Source organism: Onychomys torridus, chromosome 4, assembly GCF_903995425.1.
Source record: "Onychomys torridus chromosome 4, mOncTor1.1, whole genome shotgun sequence".
NCBI classification, from domain to species: Eukaryota; Metazoa; Chordata; class Mammalia; order Rodentia; family Cricetidae; genus Onychomys; species Onychomys torridus.
In genome coordinates this window covers 78,833,934-78,861,490 of record NC_050446.1, presented here as the reverse complement: position 1 = coordinate 78,861,490, position 27,557 = coordinate 78,833,934, and positions in this window count along the sequence as shown.

Below are 27,557 nucleotides of genomic sequence, written 5' to 3'. Positions count from 1 at the left end.
ATGTGGAAGCTGACAAAAATGGAGGGGGAAAGGCCCGTATGGCCTTTGTGATTTTGCTTTACAAGGGCCACACAGTCCTTTTCATTTAAAAACTTTCCATAAACATGTATGACCAAAGCTGTGCCAGCAATGGTAAACACTGACGTATTGACGTAACATTGTACCTGCATACTGGTGTGTGTGTGTGTGTGTGTGTGTGTGTGTGTGTGTATGTGTGTGTGTGTGTGTGTGAGGTCACGGTTGCACTGAAGACAGTCTGAAGTGTTCTTTGGGGGCTGCTTTGGCTTTTTTTCCCCTTCATACCAAGTATGGGACTCAGCAAATAGGACAGGCTGGCGTGCTAGTGAATCCTAAAGAGCCATGCATTTCTGTCTCCCCAGCACTGTGATCACAAGCATGCACCCCCCCCATGCCTGTTTTTAATGGGTTCAGGGACTGAACACAAGTCTTTCTGCTTGCCTTGTAAACATTTTGCCTACTGTGAAGTTTTTCTAGACCCTGACATGAGATGTTTTAGTTATAATCAGATATTTTACTGAAGGGTGTCAGCAAGGCATTGAGGCAGTTTCAATTTGGGTGCCTGGATGTAAATATGTGATCCTCTTCCCAGCTCCAATTACTATAAGATGTTAGTTCTGACACAAGTTAAGTTCCCATGTCTCAGTTTTTTTTTAAATCAGTAAAATGTAAATGATAACAATATCTATTGTTCTCCAGTATTGGGAAGGTTTACTATGCAATGCACATGCTTTTATTCTCATGTGACATAGTAATATGTATATATGATGTAACATACCTTTGATGTAACACTAATATTATCAGCACATTTTATTTCACAATAAAATTAGGCCTATTAAGAAGGCAGCGCACCAGTTAAATAATTCTTTATCTAACTAAACTGATCCCTTATTCATACCTTTGGTTTTAGGACAAAGGACACATCTCCAGTTCCTCATTCAACTTCCACTAACTCCACTAGCCAATGGTAAATTATACCTCCCTGAAAAACTCCATGCTCTGGTAAGTGACGATCATATATGTAAAATGTAAACGGTACCCTCCTACTGTGTCATTTATTAACTAGTGTGTAGATGGCATGATCATCAGAGGTAGCTAAAAGCACTGGTAGGAAAGTATTGTACTTTACATTATAAACTAGTTTCTCTAGACTCTTTCTATGAGAAAATATGTGAATATCTTCTCTATGTACAAGTTTATTATGCAGTTATTCTACCATTGCCCCATTTTATTTTATTTGTATCATTTTGTTTAATCTTTTTATATATTTCAATCATATTCTTTGTCCTTCTCCAACTCTTCCCATATCCTATCCAGCTCCAACTATCCCATTCACCCACTTCATCCCTCTCTGTCTCTCTCTCTCTCTCTCTGTCTCTCTCTCTTTCTCTCTCTCTCTGTCTCTCTCTGTCTCTCTCTTTCTCTCTATGTCTCTGTCTCTGTCTCTGTCTCTCTCTCTCTCTCTCTCTCTCTCTCTCTCTCTACCTCTCTGTCTCTCTCCCTCCCTCTCTCTCTCTGTCTCTCTCCCTCTCTCTCTCTTTCACTCTTGCCTTCCCTCAAGGGAAAAAAAACACAATAAAAACAACCAAAAATGAAAATCAAAACAAATGAACCAAGAAAATAAAATCAATGAGACAAAAAATACTAAAATAAAACAAAAAGTACACATACACACAGACAAAACAAAACCACGAAGTCCCCTTCTATTGGCCACCTTCACTTGGGCATGAGGACTGTTTGATATGCCCAGTGGTACTCCACTGGAGAAAAGTGATTTTCTTTTTCCAAGCATGTGTCAATCATTTAGCTTTTTGATTGTGGTGGGAGTTTGAGTCCACTTCACCTTCTCAGTGTTGGGATTTTGTCTGCTTTGAACCTGAGCAGGTCTTGAGCATGCGGTCACAGTCTCTGTGAGTTCATATGCGCAGAAGCTGTGTTGTGTCTGGAAATAGTGCTTGGTGGTTTACCCATGACTCAGTCTTCCTCCTCTTCTGCATAGGTCCCTGAGTGTCAAGGGAGGGTTGATGAGGACATGTCATTTACGGCTGAAAGGTCTCACTTCCTGCACATTGCCCAGTTGGCACTCTGTTAATTACCATCCACTACAAGAAGAAGCTTCTCTGATCCTCTCTGCCTTTTTAGGCACTACACTTCTTTTGCATATATACCCAGCCCATTATGTATTATCTAAAACTGTACTCTGTACATTAGAAACTATGTACTGGTTGTTTTTTTTTTTCCTGATTTGGCTTATTTCACTTTGTCTGATGATAACTAGCTCCACACATTTTCCTGGAAATGGCAGGTCTTCATTTTTCACACCTGAATAAAATTCCTGTGGATATGTTCTACATTTTACTTGCCCATTCTCAGTTGATGGACATGTAGTCTTTGTTTATGTCTTGGCAACTGTGAGTAGTTCTAAGAGAAAGATGGGTGTGCAAGCATCCTTGGCCAGTGCTAACTTAGATGCCTTTGGAAGTACGTCAAGCACTGGTACAGCTGAGCCACATTTTTCATTTGTACTTCTGTTTGCCAGACCTAATCTGGATTCTTTTCCTCATTTGGTATTAAAGTTCTGAGTTCCTTATAAATTCAATACACTACCTCCCTGTTTCTCCTAGTACACAGGTGGACCCTGTACTCTGCCCATTTATGCAAAGCCTATTGTCAATTCTTGCCTCCATTTTTGGGACTATTGGAATCCTTCTTATAAAGATCTCTTAAGGGGCTTTCACAGTCCAGAGTTTCACATCTGACATTATGGGCATTGGTCTGTTTAGTTGATTCATTTACAAGGAGAGGTAAATGAAACTATATTCATGCAGATGTCCACATTTCCAAGAACATTTTATTTAAAAAGACACCTCTTCTCAAAAGCATGGTCGTGGAACCTTTGTGTTAAAACAAACAAACAAACAACCCAAACAGGTTGCTGCAGTAACCATATGGTTCTGTTTCCTATTAGATTGTACTTATCTACATGCTTATTTTTGTGACAGTAGCGTCTTTCTTTTGTTACTATGTCCTTTGATATGATTCAAAACCAGTTGTATTTATTTTCCAGCATTATTACTAATGCTTAGAATAACTTTAGGTATTTTGTGTTTCCATAAGAATTTGGGGGTAAACAAAGCAGGTAAATGGACAGAATTAGAAAAAAATCATCCTGAGTGAAATATCCCAGACCTAGAGGACAAATTTGATCAGAGCTTTGCTCAGCCATCATCAGAGAAGCTTCCTAACGTCAAAGATGGGAACAAATACAGGGACCACAGCTGGACATTATGCAGAGAGTGACAGACAGTCCTCGAAACACACAGGCCTGAATGTGATGTCTCCATCATACCCCTCTGCTCAAGGCTCAGGAAATCCCATGGAAGAGAATGCAGAAACAGTGTAAGAGCCAGAGGGGATGGAGGGAACCAAGAACATGAGGCCCTTTAAATCAGCACTGGCAAATCTCATACGAACTCACATAAACTGAGGCAGTATACACAGGGCCTGCAAGGGCTGCCCAGGTCCTCTGAGCATTTCTTATGGCTTCCAGTGTCTTTATGAGATTTCTGAGTGTGTGAACAAGGTGGTCTCTGACTCTTGCACATTCTTTTCTGCTCTTTCCTTATGTTGGTTTGTCTTTTCCAACTCCATTGTCTGTGGCTTGTCTTATTATATTTTATTTTGTTATATTTTATTAACATCGCTTAGAATCCTTCCTTTTCTAATTAGAGACAGAATGGGAATGTATCTGGATGAGAGGGATAGTGGGGAAGATCTGGGAGAAGTAAAAGAGAGGAGAAAATACAATCAAGTTAAATTATATGAAAAAAGAATCTATTTTCAATAAAAGTAAAAATAAAATATAGTGAAATTATGTTGTTGATAAATCTCAACTGGTTTCCATTCCTTCATTCAGAGATCAAATACCAAATACTTATTAGATTACTACACTTTTAAAAAGTAATTTCAGATAAAATATCATAATTTATAATGAAATAAAATTTGGGTTGAACCCTAAATAAAACAATCATACATCAAATAACAATGATTTGGTCAAAAACAGTCTACACATACAATGATCCCATCATAAGCTTACATAGCATACTAATGAGGTAGATTTGTATGTATATGCTAATGAAGTTTGCACAGCGGAGGCGCTGGCGAAGGAAACGTTTTTTACATCATGTATATGTTATGAGGTGAAACATAATTAAATCAGGGGAATGTTTAAATAGTAGTGATCTAAAGTTGAAATGCTATTTCAAGATTAAATTACCTGCTTCACCTCCACATCTCTTGTTTTCTGACATACTTTAAGTTCCTGTGTCTCTGTAACTTGTCTCTGGTACTGCTCTCCTCTTCTCTCAATCATCTCTTTGCTGACTCTCAGTTCCTCCACAGTCTCATAAGCACAAATCATGTTTCTTCTCTCCTCCACTTGCTCTTTTATGATTGACCTGTAGTTAAATAAGCTAATCTTAGAATTACTCTTCTCAGAAAACAAAATGTTCATTTTATGAATTGGCCCCTCATAAGTTGCTTTTAACATTTCTAAAAGTTTATATTCCCAGTTTTCATTTTTATTCTATGTTCTAAATTTTATAATTAAGTTAATCTAATATCCATGAGCATGACTTTCATATATTTACTTTATCACAATTTCTACTTACTTTATTGTTTATTATGTATTATATGAACAACTTAAGAATCCACTTTGTGAATTTAAATAACAACTAATGGTAACCATAATAACAAAGATCAGTATGCTTTTTAAAGAAAAGGACTTAAATGACTGTTTTTCTTCTTCATTGATAGGATTTAATTAATAAATTTAACCACTATGTGAGTATGGCTAAGAAATAGAGTGATGCCTGCTATTTGTAAGGTCCTGGGCTTGATACAAAGCTTCACCCAAATGCATATTAATTCTCACACTTGTCAGTAGATTAAAATTACCACTTGTGGTGGTTTGAATAAGGATGCCCCCCATAGGCTAATATGTTTGAATAAAGTGGAATTGTTTGAGGATTATAATGCTTAGGACATGGCCTTGTTGGAATACGTGTGGCCTTATTGAAGGAAGTGTGTAACAGTGGGTAGACTGAGGTTGCAAAAGTTCATGCCAAGACCGACCCCCCCCCCCGCCGTCTCTTCCCTCATATCAGCATGTACAGGTCTCAGATACTGCTATAACATCTGTCTGTGTGATATCATGCTCTCTGCCACCATGCTCCAAGCCATGATGATAATGGACTAAGCCTCTGAAATGGTAAGCAAGCCCCTAATTAAATGTTTTCTTTTATAGGAGTTGCCTTGGCCATGGCATCTTTTCAGAGCAAAAGAACAATAACTAAGATACAACTTAATAATCTGTTCTATGAATGATCATAATTTTCATGAGAAGAACTTGAAAATAGTGATCAAGATAATTTTAAGATTCTAAATATTTTATGATATTTGTGCATGGGAAATATATTCATTATAGACAATTAGAAATGGAGGAAATTATTCACCTCAATGCTGTTTCTTACAGAATTATTTGTAATACATGACAAAATGCCCCATAAAATCCTACTTGTTAAATACAGATGCTTCCATGTGGGAGGCTTCCATATACACATTGCATTGGCATATGCATTCTGCTGTCTATGTGTGAGACAAATATATTAAAAGTATTAATGATTATATAGTGGTTTTATTATTTCCAAAAATTTCTTCAGGAGTGTATACATACACACACATACATACACACACACACACACACACACACACACACACACACACACACACACACACACACACATACATACACACACACACATCCACACACACACATACATACACACACACATACATACACACACACATACACACACACATACATACACACACACATACACACACACATACATACACACACACATACATACACACACACACATACACACACACACACACACACACACACACAAAGAAAAGGAGGCTATCAACTTGAGAGTGCAGGAAGAATGGGGGAGGGGATGGTTCTAGGTAGAGTAGCGTAGCACGATGGGGCCAGAAAGAGGAAAAGAAAGAGAAAGAGTGATATAATTCTACTTCAATTAAAAACAGATTTTAAGAAAGATCTAAGGAAAAAATAACTTAAGATAAAATGTCATAATAATGTCCAATTTCTCTTAATCGAACTTAGAAAACAGGACAAAATTGAATGAAATACTTTACGATGTGAAGATAACTTCCAACTAAGATTGCTTTATCAAAAAAATATATTTTAAAAATCTACTGCTGTGGATGTCACTCTGTATGCTGTGAATATGTTGCTCTGGTTGGTTAATAAATAAAGTGCTGATTGACCAGTAGCCAGGAAGGAAGTATAGGTGGGACAAGCAGAGAAGAGAATTCTGGGAAGTACAAGGCTGAGTCAGAGACTCCAGCCTGCCATCCAGGGAGCATCAAGCAACAGGCACACAGTGGCTACAGGACTGGCAGGTGAGAGAGATTTGTCCTGAGCATGGGCCAGGTGGGATACAGGAAAATGTCAGCTACAATCTACTCTTAAGCCAACGTAGTGGAGATACTTAATAAATACTGTACACAGAGGAAAGAGAAGGAGTCCCAGTTATGGGACACAGGAAAGAATAGCTTAGGAGCAGTATCTGAACTAAGAGTTGGAATTAATCCATCATGTCCCACAAAAGAAATCAGCAAAGGCCCTATGCTAACTGGGGAGAATGATGAAGCCAATAATAATGCAATACACCAGAAAATCAGGCAACAAAAGTGCAGTTATTAATAAAGATCCTCAATAATAACTTTACATTTAAGTGAGTCAAACACACCAATAAAGGAAGCTAGATTGGCTATTGCATTAACAAAAGTGCATCCAATGATCTGAGGTCTCCAAGAAACACTGCTAAAGGAGCTCATGGACAAAGAGTTAAAAGGGTGAAAATCAACGTACCACATGGGTAGAAACCACAGAAAGTAGGCATAGCTACTCTGAGAGCTGATAGTAAACTTCAAACAAAAATTAGGCCACTGCATATCAACAGAGAACAGAGAACAGAAACGTTTACTGACATTTTCCCTGGGTATAATCCTCACAGCAACAGCAAGGCTAATTGGGGGTTTCAATTATCAACACAGGAGCACTGAGAAGAAACAGACAGATTAACAACTAATAGTTTTGATAATTAGAAAGCAGAATTTCATTCTAGCAGGAGCTTCCTTTTGCAACTCTCCAGATGTAGTCTTAGAACAAAATGTGCTTGAGATGTGCTATCAAAATCCAATTCTCTAGAACATTTTACTGGTAAAATAAATGAGTGCAGTATAGATTGAAACTAATTTTTTAAATATTCACATACTAATTTTATATGGCTATGATAATCTAATTCCTTCCTGATGATTGTTTTAAATATAACACCATAATCTGATGATGCTTAAATAAATACCCTTGTTTTTTGTACATGCATATACATATGCATTCAAATTCTGTATATTAAATATTCTTCATCTGTGTTTAATATATATCACACATGTGTGTACCTTTTCTATTTTGCCTATGATAGACAATATTGTTTCTCAGAATGTGCATTATTGTGTTTAAAAGCAACACTTTCCTAATCCAAAAGAATTCATCCTCAAAATGAAATTGTTAGATCAAAACAGTGATACTTTGGAAATGTGTCAATCATTGCTACTATATTATGGCTCAAAATTGATATACATACTGGTTTCCAAATTTCTTTTGCCTCACATTTGACAACCTTGGTTATTATCTTTTAAGCAAAATGCTTCAATATTAATGAGACACAATGATACCTAATTTTGCTACTTTTTTTTAGGTTGGTTTGTTTGTTTGATATCTGCCCATTCAAGATTATCCCTAGTAAAACCACGTTAGGCATGGAAATTATCAAATAGAATTCATTTAACGGGCAGGAACAATACCTCGTTTTAAATCTTCCTAGTCTTACCCATCATCTTCTTCTGCCTCCTCAACATAGGGTTGCTGCTTTCTTGCTTCCACATACTTTCCTTGTAGAATCAATTTTCTTTTTGTAGCAGCAGCAGCCGCCGCCGCAGCAGCGGGTGCAGCAGAGGGAGCATCAGGAGGATCCCGGGCTGCATCAGCAACAGCAGCAGGAGCTACCGCAGGAGTGCCTGGAGGAACAGCAGTAGCAATAGCAGCAGCTGCAGCGGTGGCAGCGGCAGTGACAGCAGGAGAAGCAGCAGCATGAGTAGCAACCGCAGCAGCGGCAGCAGCGGCAGCAGCAGCAGCAGCAACAGTAGAAGGGGCTGCAGCTGATGTGGTAGCAGGAGAAGGAGCTATAGCAGTGACAACAGAAGCCATGTGGGCAGCTGCTGCAGCAGGACCCATAGCGGCAGCAACGGCCGCTACAGCAACAGTAGAAGTGACAGCAGAAGCAACCACTGCAGCATCAGAGGCAGAGGCAGTAGTTCGAGACACAGCTTCCACGAAAGCCACTGCATCAATGGCAGTGGCAGAGGCAGCAGCGGCAGCAGCAGCAGCAGCAGCAGCAGGAAGAGCAGCAGCAGTCGCAGCAGCAACAGGGGCAGCAGAACTGTCAGGTACAACACCAGGAGCAACAGCAGAGAGAGCATTAACAGCAGGAGCAGCAGCAGCGGTAACTGCAGCTACAGCAGCAGACGCAGCAGCGGCTGTAGCAGCGGGAGTAGCCGCAGCAGCAGGAGTAGCCGCAGCAGCGGGAGTAGCTGCAGCAGCGGGAGTAGCCGCAGCAACAACCGCTGCAGCAACGATAGCAGCCACAACACAAGCCTCAGAACCATCGGGAGCGGCACGTGATGCTGCACGACCACGACTGTAGGAGTGTGTTGCATCTTCTGTTTCGTTGCTTGTACGTTTCTCCCTGTTTGCTGAAACCTTTAATGAGAGTTGAGTATTAAAGAGAACTGTTTTCATAATAAAGATCTATTTCCCCCAATAGTCTTTATGAGTTGACTATTGAAAATCCTGAAGAATTTATTTCATGAAAACTTTATGTGCTTAGTTTGTCATAAGAGGTCATGGAAAGTTTAGGGAACAATGTTTCACTTATTTCTAAGTAAAAAAGTTATTTCTTCTTTTATTTATTTTTTTATTTTAAATGGGGCACTCCTCATTTTGAGCTTTTTCTTCCATGTATGCTTTGCTAACTCATATTTCTAACTCCTATATAACTGTTATAAAGAAATACTCTGCTGTGATATGTAGCATTAAAAGCGTCTTTAGAACTGTAACTTTTGGTTCTTCTACAACAAAGGTGGGGGTGGGGCTCCTCTCTCTGCACTAAGGCATTTTCCCACAAAGTCTTTTATGTTCCTCCCTTTTTCACTGAGATTTGGGGTAACCAAAATCTGAAGGGGCTCACAAAAATGAAGCCAGGTTTGCTCAGAGCAAGGGTCAGAGTAGAACTTCAGAGTTCTAAGTATGATAACTTGAAACAATTGGAAAATGTAAGACAATTTCCAAATTTCACATGGATCCACCATAAAATTTGACAACTGCAAGAAATTTCTATCACCATGATAGCGTCAAAATCCACTTATACAGTAGAGCTGACAAAGTGGTTTGATGTCTTTGAGGAAGATGGGGAGCCTTAACTTAGTTTTACTTTTAAGAATGCCTCTGGAACCCACAGCAGAACATTAGGCAGAGGCAGGGAATCCTGCAGAAGAAGGGAAGAAAGGATTGTAGGAGCCAGAGTGGTCAAGGACACCACAAGAAAACCCACAGCATCAAGAAACATGGGCTCACAGAGACTGAACCGACAACAGGGAGCCTGCATGGGACTGATGTAGGCACACTGCTTATGTTAGTTGTATAGTTTGATCCTCTTGTGGAACTCCTAACAGTGGGAGCAGGGGCTGTCTCTGACTCTGGTACTGGCTTTTGGGACTCTTTTCCTCACAATGGAGCACCTTGCCCAGCCTTAACACATGGGGAGGTGCTTAGCCTCACTGCAATTTGATATGTTTTGTCAATTGGAGACCTGCCCTGTACTGAACAGAAATGGAGGAGGAGTGGATTGGGGGGTAAGAACAGAGGGAGAGTTAGGGAGAGAGGCTGGGAGGAGAGGAGGGAGGGGAAACCACAGTAAAATAAATTAATTCAAAGAAAGAATGCCTCTGTATATTTTTACTGTCTTTGATTCAATATACCTTCTACTTATTAATATATGCTGATACAAAGCAAAGAAGGCGAATCAAATCTATTTGATAACAATATACTGTTACCTACATTAAAGTTTGTTGTTTCTACCCTAACAGTAATTATAGCTCTTCTAGAAGGAAACATTTATCATTTAAGGATATTTATATAAAGTATGAAATTATTACCTATTTATCCCATAGAGGAATTTAAAAACATCTATTTGCTCTATGCTACAGTATTTTTTAAAAGAAAACATTGTAACATTAGTTTTTTAAATTTAAGTATTTACATACCAATGGCTGGTTATTTTTGCTGCCATCACACATATTGTGATCCTCTTCTAATACCACTGTTCATAATAAATAAATGTACTTAGTTATACCACAAACATTAAAGAAAACAACACAGATTTAATATTAGCCAAAAATTTTAAATCTGCAATAATAAATACTATTTTTCTAAAATCTGCAAAATAAATACTAATTTTTTTCTATTTTCCCATTTGAGAATTTCAATTCAGCTTATTTATCTTTAGCCGAAAACTTTATTTTAGGAGATAATTCCAATTATCTAAAACTTCAATATAACCCTTTGACAGACACCAAATATTTCTTAGCTTTAGGCAATAGAATTGGAAGATTTAGTCACAATTGTATCCCCCATATATATGTATGTATATATATATATATATAATGTATACATATATATAGCCAATATTTTTTAAAAATTTAAAACTAAAGTTAAATGTAAAAACACATATACATATGAATTCACCATGTATATCATTCAATACTTCAAAATAGAAAGTGTAAACAACCTCAAGGCATTACAGTTATTTTCCTGACACAGCTTTCATTCATTTGTTCTCTGTGGTGCTAACTTTCTTTGCTCCTTTCAAGGTCCAGTTGACTTTGAGAAGTTTTCCTTCAACCTTTTTTCCCTGAGTGCTAGGCATCTCTTTTGAATTAAATGAATGCTTTATATGATCTTTTTCTACTTTGGCTTTTCCAGCATAACTTTATTTACTTTTCAAAATTATTCCTTATAGTCCTGGATCAATTGATACATTAAACTCTTGCAACCATCTTAGTATAAATAGTCACTATTCTTTCAGTAAATACTGAGGTCCTGCTAATTTTGAGGTGCTTAAGATTATTAAAAGCTATCAGTGAACGTTTTCAGGCATGATATTCCAAGAGGGAAAGATGGCGCCAAGACTTGTAGAGTGACTTAGGGAGATGGAACAGTGTGAAACATGAGCGGCAACAGAAAAAGAATGGTAAGTGAGGGTTAACTTGAAAGCCCAAGAAAGGACTATTAATCCACGGAAGAGGGAAACAGAAAAGGTGAGGAAAAAGTTGTAATTAAATCACTTTAATGAATGAATAATTTATTATGTCTGACTTTGAGGTTCTAATCCAGAAGACAGTTTATAATGATAAATTGCATACACTGTTGATATGACAACTGATATATCTGTATATATATTACATAATATGTAATTTGTTATCATAGACTTCATTCCATGATCTCTTAAAAACACTGGATAAATTGGTTCAAAAATCAAACCAAATGCAGGATGTAGCTAGTTACTAGACTAGTGTTTATGGTACTAGAAGATTCTCTGTATGCTACCGAAGGAGAAAGGAAACACCCCAGCTACAAACCCCTTGATCTACAATGGTGACATGCATGGAGGTTGTGCTAGTCCAACAGTGGCACCAAGCTTGTGGAAGTAACAACCAATATCTGATTGGATTTACGATCCACTCCATGGTATCGAACTTATCCCTGATACCTCTCTGGTCATCAAAACCCTGAAGTTAGATGGCTGGAGACAGAACCTAAGGAAAAACTGTAGCTAGAGTTTTCCTGCCTGGCCCACAGTCAGGACAAATCCCTCTCACCCGCCAGTCCCACAGTCGCTCAGACCCAACCAAGTAAGCACGCAGAGACATATTGTTTACAAACTGCCTAAGGAAAAACCAAATACAAAGGGGCATAGACAAAGTGACTTCTAACAATATTCTGCTACACTCATAGATCCGTTCTTATTCAGTCATCCTTAGAAAAGCTTCCTCCTGCAGTAGATGGGAACAAAGCGAGTGCTGTGGATATCACTATGTATAAATAAAACACTGATTGGCCAGTAGCCAGACAGGAAGTATAGGTGGGACTAACAGAGAGGAGAATTGAGAAAACAGGAAGGGAGAAGAAGAGAGACACTGCCAGTGGCCGCCAGGACAAGGAAAATGTAAGGTGCTGGTAAGCCACGAGCCACGTGACAAAGTATAGATTAATAGAAATGGGCTGAATATAAGAGTAAGAGCTAAACAATGGTAGGCCTGAGCTAATGGCCAAGCAGTTTAAATAATATAAGTGTCTGAGTGTTTATTTTATAAGTGGGCTGTCAGACTAACAGGACTTGGCAGGGGCTAGAGAGAAGGTCTCCAGCTACAATAGAGATCATGGCTAGACATTATGCAGAGAATGAGAGACCTCTGAACACCCACTGGATGTCTCCATGAACGCCCTCCCCTTAGAATTCAGGGAACCCTGTGGAAGAGGAGGTAGAAAGAATATAAGAGCCAGAGGGGATGGAGGACACCAAGGAAACAAGTCCTTCTGAAAACAGAAGGACTGATACACACACAGGAACTCACAGAGACTCTGGCAGCTTGCACAGGGCCTGAACAGGTCTGCATAGATGGAGTACCAGCACTGACAGAAATGGACAGAAGCCGCCATTTCTAACCCAGAGGGTATCTCCAATTGACAACCACTCAAAAGTGAAATTAGTCTTCTTTGGTGGATTCTCACTGGACATACACAGCTCATTTAAAGCAAGGACCCCTTCCCAGCAGTAGATGGCCAATGCATTTTGCTGTTGCTGTCTCTGAATGATTTGTCTGACTTTTCTTTTTCCTTTTAACTTATTTATTTTTACTTTTTTTTTTTTTTAGGTTTTTTTGAGACAGGTTTTCTCTGTGTAGCTTTGTGCCTTTTCTCTACAAGTCTCTTGTTTGTGTCTTATGGCTTCCAATGTTGTTTTCAGGGGGTTCTAGGTGCACCATGCATGAGTCTCTGTCTTCATCTGCTCCTGTGCTGCACCATTGGCTCTCCTTTGTTTTGTCCTGTTCAGGTTTGCTTGGTTTTATATTATTTTATTATTTTTTTCATTTTCTATATTTTACAGATGCTTCTTTGTTTTCTAAAGATAGAGAGCAAGGATGTGGATTTAGGTATGTAGAGAGGATCTGGGAATAGTTGAGGTAAGGGCAACCCTAATTAGAATATATTATTGACAAATCTATTTTCAATACACAGAAAATAAAGACTATGAAGCGATCTTGCTATATTGCTCAGGTTGTCTTCAAACACCTGGGATCCTGGAGAGCTCTGTTCTCTGGATAATATGTGCACAGAAATTAAAATGTGTGAGATGGTGACCATCTTTTCTATCATTTTTAAAGTGTAGAAAATACTACACTTTCAAAATTAACCCCATTGTATCTCTTAGCAAATATAGGGATTTGGGCTGGAATGTTAGGATGTAGACACATGAAAGTATAAATACCTAAAGAAGTACTCATTTATAAAACATTTTCATAAGGTTCTAAATACTTTTTAAGCATTGATAAAACTGTGATATTTTCATTAATTAGGACAAATCCTTCTATACTTAAGCATTGATAAAACTGTAGTATTTTCATTAATTAGGACAAATCTTTCTGTCACATTGGGGGAAAAAATGAAGTAAAGATAAGAACACTGCACCCATTTCAGGTATTTTAAAATGATTCTTTCCAGAATAATTTTGGGCAGTTACCTGATTTGAGTGTTTGTATTTCTTTTCTTTGTAATTTTGTATTTGCACCCGAGTCTTTTATTGCAATAGAACCCTGTATGGGATTGAAACAAAACACTCATTAATTAATTTATATTCCATAAAATATGATGCAAATTTTATTGGGTAAATAAAAATACTTACCTTTTGTGGAAGATATTTCTTGTGAGATGCTAAAAAGAAAATATAGTGATTTAGATGTACAAACAACTATCCCGTATCTATACAAAGGAATTATGAAAGTCATTCTTTATAATTCATATGCAAATGATTACTTCAGATTTGGATTTGGGAGGATAATGTTCCTTGTTTGCTTTTGAGAATATGGTTTTAATAAACTGAAAATTCTGATAAATTTAACTGAAATAGAGAAGGAACATATACCAACTTGAACTGCTGATTAATAGAAACATGCTTTGTATAATATCAAATCATCATCCTGGGAACTGACTTGATTGTCAATGAATAAACCAACAAAGGGTAAATGTGTATTTCTTTAATGGAACCCTTCACAGACAATTATTCCATTAAATTATAAAAATGTGTCAAGTCACAGTCTTTGGGCTGTAATTTAGGAATTGAGAACTGATGTTTAATATGTTAAAAGAAAAATGTAATTTGTTATATGCAAAGGTTTTATGGATGAATAAGCTTGTATGTACAATTGTAAAAGATAAGCTTATAAAATATTTACATTTGCCTGTGCTAATTGTATGACTACATGTTCCCATGTAGTCTGGACATATGTCTTTTTTCTGAGTAACTTGTGTGAGAAGGAGTATAAGCTATGTGTAACATTATCCTGTAGTATTGAACCATAGTTATCAAAAGGAAACACAAATTGTATTTCCAATTAAATATTACATACTAACTTGCTACAGGTTAAGTAATCTTCTCTATCATATGAATAACAATTGGAGTATTCAAGGAAGATCTTTATAAGAAATCATATAATGATCTTTGTTTTTAAAATTATTATATGTAAGTTGGTTATATGATCTTCATACTCAAAAGAATTTATGGGAAGCCTTTCCCCCACCTGCTTTAACATGTCTGCTGGTGTCACTCATGCTCAGGTTGTTTGGCAGCCATGTTGATGAGATTCCCATGAGTTTGAAAGAGAGCAAGAGGGAGGGGAGGGCACCTAAGCCAGCCTGAACCGGTTTCCATTCTCAACTCTTTGTGGATTGTCTCCCTGCCTGCCATGACACCTGCAGGAAGCCCCTGACCCGACAATTCACAGCGTTTACAAGTCCCAGAGATGAGATATCGGCACAAACACTGTTATTGCTGTCCACACAGGCCCTTCGTTGACATTTGAATAGATCTGTTTGATGATGACTTGGCTTCAGTTCCTTTCCTTGTCACCAATTACCTTTTTGGAATATAACCTTGAGCTCATCCTTATCATGTTCTCCAAACTGAAGTATGGGAAATTCTCTGACTTCTCAGTATTTCTGGATCTCTCCATAACTATGCTATGGAATTATTTCCAACTCTGTTATTTTGACATATATGATAATATCTTTTGAAATAGCAGCATTTTAAATAACATTGCTATGCACATGGCTGACTGAATATGTACACATATGCCTTTGATAAGTAAAACACAGCTGTGCAAGATCATTATCTCAGTGCTTAGCAAGGCTCCAAAAGAAGGTAATATAAAAAGACAGGAAAATTCAGATTAATTTTTTTTTCAAATTTGTATTTTAAACATGATTTATATAATTTGCACATTTATTGTTTCCATCTATTTTTTTCATTATGTATACCTGTCAAGTTTCCTTTCATGCACCCCCAGGACCTTCTATTGTCTTATTCTTTCCTTTCCTTTCTTCTTTCTAACTATTTAGTGTATTAAATCCCTCAGACAAATAATACATTATTACAGAGTTATATTTCAGATCCCACCTCAATATTACAAATTTGAAATGTTATTGGAACTTTTATAGATACTGAACCTGGTGCCAAATTATACACATTATTTCTTACCACACATTTGATAGGCTACTTTTGGCTCATAAATGCATAGTTCACCCTGATTTGGGGGGAAAAAAAAGGTATTTTTTGAAATGCTGATAACATGCAACTTTCACCTTTTCCTCGTCTTCTTATAATACTCATGGGTCTTGGAATTAGCCCCATCAATAAATGACGGACCCGCCTCTGTTGAAGGTGCTTCACACTATCCTGGTAAAAACAAATACCAAATGAGTTAAATTAAGATTTTCCAATCACTCTAAAGGAAAATAAATTAATCTCCTATGTTTTTTTTTTCAAAAAGTACTTCACTATTTCTTAGTTAAAAGTGAGCATATGATTTTAAAATTTCTGAAGAGTATATAATGTATGTTATCTAGGTCAAGTCCATGATTAAACTCATATGGTAAGAAAATGTAAACATCCCATGGTAGGCAAAAGGAAATAAATTCAAAGTAAAAAACCTCAGTGATAGGTCTATTTCAAGAGATATTCACTTCAGATGTGGCATTATATTTTTCATAAAAATTGCAAGCATTTAAAAACACATTTTGATATATTAAGTTCACTTTATTTACTACAGAATTTAGAATTTTACTAACGGCAAATATTGTTTAAGTTAGAGAAAGGCGTATAAAAAGTATATAAGTAAAATGTGTCCATAAAAATCAGAAGTATGTCATTTGTAGAAAAAGTCATGCAACTGTAATAATCATGTTAAGCAAATTAATCCAGCCTCAGAAAGACAAATACCATAAGTCTTCTCTTGTTCTAGACACTCATATTTCATGGAGATACATCAAATTGTGAATGTAAATAGGAGAAAATAACTAGAAGCAGCATGTCTTGGAACACCGGAAATTGAGAGGAAGTAGAGGGATAGGTAACTGGGGAGCAGGGTAAGGAATGAATGAGTATACTCAGCATGCAATGTAACTTCCTGATTACTTTCTAAATGGAAAGCTGAAAATTTTAGAAAACAACAGAAAGGTGTAAAACAGCATCATTTTATATGAATTCAGAGATGCACATGAAATACATAGATAAATGTTCATTATTAAAAAATAAGAAACAGCCGAGGTGGTGACGCATGCCTTTAATCCCAGCACTGGGGAGGCAGAGCCAGGCAGATCTCTGTGAGTTCAAGGCCAGCCAAGTGAGTTCCAGGAAAGGCACAAAGCTACACAGAGAAACCCTGTCTTGAAAAACCGAAAAAGAAAAGAAAAGAAAAAAAGGAGAAACAATTATTTTCCTCAGCTTTTAGTTCATTCTGTGTGGATAAATTCTGATCTGTATTATTTCATGGTGGATTACAAGTATTTTTATATATTGTTCAATGTTTTGACATTTTTTTTTTAAAAAAGACAGGTTGTAATAGGCTTAATAATTTATCAGTATAATGTAATGATAATTTCATGTCTGCTTTATTCTGGAATGAATATCTAAATATTTCAGGTAAAACCTCACCAAGCACAAAGCTCACCTTTGATTGGACAGAATAATGAAGGGGAGTTGCTTGAGTTCCGCTTTACTAACATGTAGCATAGGGTCTGTACGTACAGTGTTAAAGTTCTTTAAATCAAATAAGGAGAATAACCAAAAGCCTTGATTAAAACAAATGTAAGGAGATAGTTTAGTGTGTGTATGCATCAGGCCAGGTGCTTGTAAGCACCTTCTCTTCTCTGTACCTTACAAGAATAAAAATTGGTAGGAGTGCCTTAATTTTTTCCTGCTACCTAGCAGGAAAAAAAATTAAATTGTCCCTTTAATCATGACATGCTATTTTATTTTCCCAACCATGGTATTTTTTAACATATTTGGAAGCACTCCCTTCCATTACACTACCAATGCTCTGTGTGAACCACTGAAAAGGTGTTTCCTCAGAAATTGGTTACGTTGTTTATTTGGTTGGTTTTTGTTGTTGTTGTTGTTTTGTTTTGTTTTTTTTCGAGACAGGGTTTCTCTGTAGCTTTGGAGCCTGTCCTGGACGAGCTCTGTAGACCAGGCTGACCTCGAACTCACAGAGATCCACCTGCCTCTGCCTCCCGAGTGCTGGGATTACAGGCATGTGCCACCACCGCCCGGCTGGTTACATTGTTAAAGTACGTCTGTCAGGTCCACTCACTTCCTTTGCAGATTTGCAGCCATTGAAAATGGTGATAAGGTCACCAAAATAACAGAAACCTGATGTGCCTTTCGTCACAGGTTTGACAACACTGGAAAGCTTTTTCAGCATCTCAGGAATGAAATTGGCTGTAGGGAGATCTCAAGCACAGAGCAACCTGTTTCCACAGTGCAGGACTCTACAGTTACTTGAGAAATACCAACTCAAAGTGTCTAAATTAGGTCAAGATCTAATCTACTCTAATGACCACTCACATCAGTGGCTACTATTCTCGTTATATTTTCAGTTTTTCTTAAGTAAAATAAAAGTTTGGAGTTATTGTTTGATATGAAATAACAGGGAGATTTGTGTTTCGTTGTTCATGTTTTCAGGTAGTTTTTAATAACATAGTTTCATATTTTACCTAACATTTTCACAATTGAAGAGTAAAATATGTAAAATAAGAAAAAATATATATAGATATAGTTGAAATTAAATGTATAAGAAAACTGAATTTGGCATAAACTTACTTGTCTACTTATAAATTAGATAGATGTGTATAAAAATAATAGTGATTAAAATTTAGCAATTAAATTTTTACATACAGATGACTGAATGCTTCCACTGCCATCAATATTTCCCTCTGATTTCATCTGTAAGTCTATTTCTGTTGAAAGAATTCAGTACGTATTGAATTTAAATAAATTATTAATAAAATCTTGAAAGTAGTAAGCTTTGCAAACAAAAGAAAATTGATTAAAACTTTATAATGAAAATTATTTTTTATTTTCACATTCACATTTAATCAAATTTAATCTCCAAATGCTTATATACTGATGTGAAACTATATGCAATCAACAAGAACTTCAGTACATGATGTAGATCATAAAAGTTTCCATGTTCAAACATAAAGATACGTTAAACATGCATCCACATATTCATGTACCCAATGCAAATAAGCACATTTTCAGAAACAGCTGAAAAAAAAGGATTCGAATTCTATTTTATATCTTATAACAGTAACTTTATAAGGTGAAAATCCAAACCTGTTCTTTATTTAATTCGTATCAACTATTTACACCTTATCCCTCGGACATCCTGTAACTCAAATATGACATGATTAAATTTACTGTTCTGGCAAAAACTTTTCTCTTTTGAGACAGTGAAGCATTTGAAGCCTTCCTTGACTATAACTCTCTTTAAAATGTCAGTTTTGCTAATTTTTCAGTCTTTCCCATGTGGTGATACTATATTTGTAAAATGTGATTTTATTTGTATATTAATAAAGTTGCCTTGAGGTCAGAGCAAGCCAGAGCAGAAGCTGGATGGTGGTGGTGCACGCCTTTAATCCCAGCACTTGGGAGGCAGAGCTAGGCAGGATCTCTGTGTGTTCAAGGACACAGCCAGCATGGCGACACACGCCTTTAATCTCAATACCAACCATAGAAGACCTGGAGGTCTGTACAGACAGGCAGTGACAAGGAAGTCATGTGGCTGGGTTTACAACCAATGAGAAAGCAGAACAGAAAGTGTATATAAAAAGACAGGACACACAGAAGTAGGTCTCTTGTAGAGAGGAAAGACAGCAGAAGCAGTGAAGGGTAAGGTTTTCAGCTCTCAGCTATTGCTCTGACCTCTTGGTTTTCAACTCTGCAACTGGCTCTGTGTTTCTTATTTAACAAGACAGTTACATCTACATTCCCACTTTAAGGGGAAATTTTCCCATTATAGATAAAAACCTGCTTATTACTGGAATGAAGGGAAATTTTTATTTCATCTTTGTATAAGCTGTCTTCTATTCCAGAAAAACAAAAAACAAACAAAATAAAAAATAAACAAAAGAAACAAACAAAAACCCTACTGACTTTGTACTGGTTCTAGCAGCTGATTGAAATGATGTTGTAGTATTTTTGACTCCTAAGGAGAGAATTTAGAAAGTTGGAGAATTTAGTAGAGGATGGAAGTTTTAAAATGCATGAGAAAATCGGGAGAAGAAAATGTTAAGTGGGAAATGTATCAGCTATAAAACAGGGGAGAAGGGGGAGCAATAGCAGATCAATGGTATCAAGTAAAATGGAAAAACAGCAGCTGTCTAACAGTTGAGAATAGTGTGATGTCTAACTCAGTACACCACAAAGATATTCTCACAACTTTTACACTCACAGCGGTCCCAATTGCAAAGACAGGGAGTCATCTTGGAATTTCAGAAAGATGAATAGGTGAAGAAATGTCTAACATATCCCCTCTTGAAATTTATTCACCATAAAAATAAATAAACATGGCAATACAGTACAATAAATGAAAACAGAGATTACGCTGCTGAGCCAACTAATCCAGAAGGGTTTTGTCTGTGTGTTTGCAGATATGAGTGTAGAAAGGGGACCATAAGAGGGGGAGAGCAGCATGAGGCGGAAAGGAGGGGGTGATAACAGGAAATATTACAGGTGCGATGATAAAACAATATAGAGCAGTTATTTGTGAGGAGAACAAGGCTAGCACGAGCAGGAGAAGCCCAGGCTGTGGTGAGAGGTCAATAAAAAGAACATAGACGACTACATATGCATGGAACTTCCTTGATGACTAGAACTACTTTGTGTAATACCTAAAATAGTATATTTAATATTATGAACCAATACTTAAAAGTAGAAGATTTAGCAAGCCATGTATATAACAAAGATTTATGTATAACTTTCAAAAGTATGTAAAATACATTTGAAAGAAGTTCATGTACTTTTTTGAAAATCAGAAAGATTTATCTAAATACAAGGAGAATGAATAGTAAAGGATAAGAATAAAATACACAGATATGGTTCCAAAATAGATGTGTATAAAAATCAAGCAAACTGGAATTCATGGAATTTTCAAGTAATGTGTTAAAATTATCAATGGATAGTACATATCAACTCTACTCAATTAGTATAATTCAATGACTGCATACTACCATTTTAATCTCCATTTATCATTTTCTATCCAAATTTTTACTTCTCAAAATTACGCAGATAAAAATAATTTACCATGTAGTTCTTATGCAGTGCTCATCTTGACAATAACAACCTAAAATGTTCCTGAAATTTCATGAGCTGTATAATACATAATCACTGAATAAATCTTAACCCACACTACACATTTGATACGCAATTTTTGGGCTAGTAAAATATATTGCTTTCCCTCATTTAAAAAAAAATGCATTCAGCCGGGCAGTGGTGGCACACGCCTTTAATCCCTGCACTCGGGAGGCAGAGGCAGGCAGATCTTTGTGAGTTCGAGGCCAGCCTGGGCTACAGAGTGTGTTCCAGGAAAGGCGCAAAGCTACACAGAGAAACCCTGTCTCAAAAAAACAAAACAAAACAAAACACACACACAAAAAAAAAATCCACAAAAATGCATTCAATGACTTACTGATGACATATGAGTCTTACCTTCTCCTGAATTAAGATCTGTGAATCTTGGACTTAGTCCCATTGATGAATGAGGAATATTCCTGGATTGAAGATCCATGATGTTATCCTGACAAAGTAAATATCAATAGTGAATTCCATGAATATTTTCCAAGGACTTTATCATAACAGATTTCCTATTTTAAAGTATTATTGAAACCAAAAGAAACATGTTTTCCAAACTTAGAAAAACATAAGCATATAAAATATTACAAAACACAAATTTTAAAAAGCTAAAGAATAACTGGGTGATAAGTACATCATTGTTCATATCTTCATGTCCTTCTTAGTTAAAAATTTTCAAAGAAAGGAAGTGTACAAGATTAAAAACTTAAAGATGCTGGGCAGTGGTGACGCATGCCTTTAATCCCAGCACTTGGGAGGCAGAGGCAGGCGGATCTCTGTGAGTTCGAGGCCAGCCTGGTCTCTAAAGAAAGTTCCAGGAAAGGTGCAAAGCTACACAGAGAAACCCTGTCTCAAAAAAAAAAAAAAAAAAAAAAACAAACAAACAAACAAAAAAAAACCTTAAAGATGAATATGAGAGGAAGATTAGTTAGGAACTATTTTATATTCTAAGAAAGTTCTTAGTTTCTAACCAGCTAAATATTTTTAATATTAATTTTAATTATGGACTACATAAGAAAATTTTATTTATCCTATGGTAAATTATTTCACAAAAGAAAATATCTAAGTAGCAACTCAAATTTAACACTGACTTACAGATAGTTGAGTATTTTTATTGTTCTCAAGATTGTTTTGACTTTTCACTGATTTTTTTTTTAGTAACTTGACCTCTGTTGATTGTTTATGCATTTGAAAAAAAAAACAGAAAAAAAATGAAAAATAGCATTGGAAAGAAGTCTTTATATCCACAGAATAAAGTTTAAACTTTATTTTTATAAAAGAATGTTTGTCTCTCTAACTTTAGTGCTCAATTGAGTTTAACTTTCTACTGCACGTATACAGATATAGAAAATATAATTAACAAGAACATCAGTGATTTGGACCATAAAATGTTCCATATTCAATATATGAAGATATGTCAGATGTTCATTCCATATTACCTCCCATTTAGAGTATTACATACAAAAACAAAAAGGCATAAATTCAATTATATGTTAATATCCCTAAATAAGACAGAATTTCATGTAGAACAAAAATGGTAAATTAATGTAGGATTTCTCCAGGGGAAAGGTTACTGGAGTTTGGAAGTATGGTCAATTATCACATTATTTATGCTTTAGTCAAGCTGTGCTATAAATATACATAATACTCATGTAAAAATAAGACCAAGTATTTGACTAAATGATTCCAAGGTTATAATTCCACTAAACATAATTAAGTTCAATAAGAAAGTTTAAAATTTTCTTAGAATTGAATGAAAATTATGGCACATCATTAAAAAAAATCTGTGACACATGGGCTGATCTAAGAGGACATGCAAATATTCAAGGCATCTGAACTTAATTAGCGATGTATCCAGAAGCCTAGGGAAAATGATATCAAGCAACACTCAAAAAGAAAAATGAGAAGACGTAATCAAAACACCTGGTCCATATCCTTTCCTTTCTACCCTTTCTATTATTTTAATCTTTATTTCCCATCTCCTTTCCAAGTACTTATATCTTGAAATTCTTTAGTTAAAAAATACTGTCTACTTAGTTGATTTGGTGGGCCATGTTCCAATGGTGTCCTTTATCCCTCTGGTACCCAGGATCTTTCTTCCTCCCCTCCTGCCAGGTTCCCTGGTCTCCGAGGGGAGGAACTAGATGGAGACCTCCTGTTTAGCCTCTCTGCATACTTCCTGGCTGTGGATCTCTGGGCCTGCTCCCATCTGTTTCTGGAGGAAGCCTCTTTGTTGATAACTGGACAAGTCACAGATGTACGGGGCTGGCATGGTCTGTATGGGTCTGCAAAAGGTCCTCTGCCTGTATGTAATGGCTGTTAGCTTGGTGTTTCTGTAGGACTCCTAACGGTGGCCTGCTCGTGGGTCTTCTACCGTTTGCTTTCCTCAGCAGCTTCTGTAGGAGGGCTTTTGCCTTGTCCTACTCTATCTTGTTTTGTCTTGTTTTGCTGTTGTCTCTTGGAACCTGCTCTTTTCAGAAGAAGAAACTAAGGGGGAGTAGATCGGGGGGGGGGGGGGGGGGGGGATGTGGGGGTGTGGTGATATTTTAATTGTGCTGAAATGTAATTTTATTGTATGTTAATAAAGTTTGCCTGGAGATGAGAGGTCATTAGCCAGCCAGGAATAAGTCAGGTGGTGGTTAATCCAATCACATGGCAGGCAGAGTCTCTGTGTGGTCAAGGACACAGCCAAGCAAGGTGACCCTTGAGTCTTTAGTCCCAGTACCAACCATAGAGACTAAGAGGTCTGTATAAACAGGCAATGACTAGGAAGTCATGTGGCTGGGCTTAGAGCCAATGAGAAGGCAGAACAGGAAGCAATAAAACACAAGACACACAGGAAGAAGGTCTCTCTCTCAGAGGAAGGGCAGCAGCGAGCAGTAAGATAAGGTGGTTTTGCTCTTTGATAGTGCTCGGATCTCTTGGGCTCTTAACTCTGTATTTGGCTCTGTGTTTCTTATTTAATAAGACCATTTAGAATTTTGTCTACATGGGGGAGAACTGGGAGGAGAGGAGGGACAGAAACTGTGGTCCAACTGTATTATATGAGAGAATACTCTAACTTCAATTAAAAAAAAAAAAGAATAGTACCAACTTTTATAATGCAGCTTTTATCAGACACTATTTAAAAACAGTATCAAAAATTTGTGAGATACATAACTTATTACAACATACTGGATTGTTATTTCTTAAAGCACTTTTTATAGACAAGGCTTTTAGCTAATGGTATATTGCTTGCCCTGATTTTAATCAATATTCTTTGAAATTGCTTAGCAATGATACATAATTCTTACCTTTCCTTCCTTCATTTAGAAGATTCTTGGGCCTTTGAGTTAGTCCTAATGACAAATAAGGACTAGGCCTTGGTTGAAGACATGTAACAAAATTCTGGTAAAATCAAAACCAATGTTATTAAATGAGGAAATCTAATAACTTTGGGACAAAGTACATGAGTTCCATTTTTAAAGGTAAATATCCATGAAACTAAAATAACATGTTTTTAAAACATCTACAAAAATATAAATACATTAAATAATATCTGTTTCAGACAAAGGCTATGTGTACATTTCTGTAAATATTCTTTATTAAACATGCATACATAGTAAGCAAGAACAGAATGTTGGAAATGTTTTTAATTTAAATTTTTAAGTTAAATATACTCATATCATTTTATTTTTTTTCTTTTCTTTCCTCCAACCCTGCCTATATACCTCCCCATGTTCTCCCTCTTGAAAACAAGGCCTCTTTTTCTTTATTATAAACTGGTTGGAATTTTTTGCACATTTGCTTTAGATAATATAATGGAAATGTTAGATGAATTATAAAACTTTTTCCCAAGATATATTTATTAAATTGCAAAAGTTAATTAAAAGGAATCAGAACATATTTTGGTAAGTGTCTGAATTAATCCAGTATATAATAGCACATTTTCTTCGCCTTACAGGAATGAAAAAAAAATGCATTAAGCCTGATAATCTGAATCCCAGCCTCCTTTATAATCTTGGTTTCTAAAGACTGGATTTAAAACATGTGTGGCTTTCTCTGCTCTTTACCCCTGACACTGTTGTTTCTTTTCCAAAATAGCTCCGCTGAAAATCCACAAAGATTTTCCCTCAATATAAAGCCACACTCTTCCTCTGATTCCCACTATGAGGGAAAATTTCTCCAGAGCCACAAGGACAGTGTTGTTTGTGTGTGTACTTGAATCCTGATTTTTGGTTCCTTTGTTATTTTATTCAATCGTATCACAAAGATACGTCTCGTCTACTATACCCACTGTCTGGCTACCTGTCACTTCTCAGATGTTCAATAACTAAATAAAAGTCAATGGAAGAAAGACATTCTAGATTCTGTCTCTGCTTAGATGATAATAAGAACTGGTGGGAAACAATCATCAAGGGAATGAAAATGACTTCGGGGAGACCTCAAGCACAACTCATTCTCCTCCCACAGGATACTTAGTCTATCCACTTTCTGCACGCACACTGTCAAAGACCTGCATTGTGTATGGGTATTAGGACAAGATCTAACATACTATGATGTTAACTAAGATTTTAGGTTTGTAATTTTGTTATTTTGTCTTCTTTATGTCAGTCAATTAAAAGAATAAGTTAAGAAGTGACTGGAACATAACAATTAGGAGAATCAAGGCAATAATATCCCAGTGCTTACTAATAAAAAATACACTCTTCTCCGAGACTTTATAATGAAAGAATAAGGGGGAAACATATGGTATAGGAATAGTAATATTCCCAAGGGAAAATTCAAGAATGTGCTAACTCAAGGAAAATTCAAACATTTCAACTATTTAAAAGTTTAAAAATCTAAATATAAGCTTTGAGTATTTTGTCTAAATGCATGTTTAGAGGAAGATTTAACTTAACCTGCACCAATTTAAATTTACAAAGCTGTTTACAAAGCAAATATTAAGGCAGAAATTCAAAATTAAGGTTTACGTACATCTGATTGGATACTTTCATTATCTTCAAGATATTCCTGAAAATCCTCTGTTTTCATTTTCAAATATGCTTCTATTGAAATAAGTAAATATTTATATAATTCAAGTAAACTAAAAGTAACATTCCGAATGTATGAATGAGTATAACAATACAAATATTAAGATTTAATTATTATGAAAATTAAATTTTGTTTTATCATTTTTAAGTTAAAGTTTATTTACTTACATAAAAAATAGAAGATTACCATGGGCAGACAAGAAAAACATGGGGAGATTCTCACAGGATAATTGGAACAATATATTTATATATGTGTATGAAACTGACATCATACTTTATAAAGGGACATTGCTTTATATGATGCTTAAGAAAATCATGCGAATGAATCATGATTTTGAGATGATCATTTGGAAAACATCATTTATATAGTGGCATCTTATATACACCATTTAGAAGTATACCTATCATAAGTTCATGTTCACTTCTGAAACTGAGATAGAGCTCCTAAATGTGACCATGAATATGAGTGGCATAAAGAAAAAAGAAGTTATTTAGAAGATAAATATATATAAATATAGTGTAACCTTGAACTCATGGACTGTTTAAAGTATATTTCCTGCAAAAACAATTAGTGGAAAGTATAGAAAAAGACCAGTTGAAGGAGTGTAAATACAAACTGGGATTCCTTAGTGACTACATGCTGTCACTACACTTAGGAAACAGGCTGTGGTGGAACTCCATAAATTAAGGTGGGTTTTTTTGTTTGTTTGGTTGGTTGGTTGGGTTTTGTTTTTTTTTTTTTTATTTACTTTGATAATTTCATTTGCACCTATGAATGTTGTTGGGATTCTCTTAAACTTTTTTCAAGAACTGGTGATTCATTTTTTTTTTCGTTTGTCTCAGCAGAATGCCAAATGCCGTTTATTGAAAGCCTTAAATACAGGCTTACATCACAATGGGAGAACCCTGGAGGGCAGAAGTTCACTACAGATGGTGATTCATTTTTGAAACAGTATCATCAAGAAATAATACAATGAAATTTAGTTCATTTGTAAAGAAGGTAAATTTCATGTGACAAACCCTAGGGAAGAGGTAAAATTCATTCTAGTAAGTATTCAAAGTGACAAAACCACAATTAACCATAAACTTGAAAAGAAAACTGTCAAAAAAAACCAGACAGAAATCAAATGAACAAACACAGGTTATGGATTTGGTGATACTTGTAAATATAATCAAGAGGGCTTGGATGTGTGTGAAAACAGAAATGGAAGGACCATGACAAATCCTTTTTATAAGGCCATAGTCAGCCTGACACCCAAACCACACAAAGACTCAACAAAGAAAGAGAATTTCAAATTTCCCTTATGAACGTTGGTGCAAAATGTTCACAAGTAGAATCCAAGATAACATA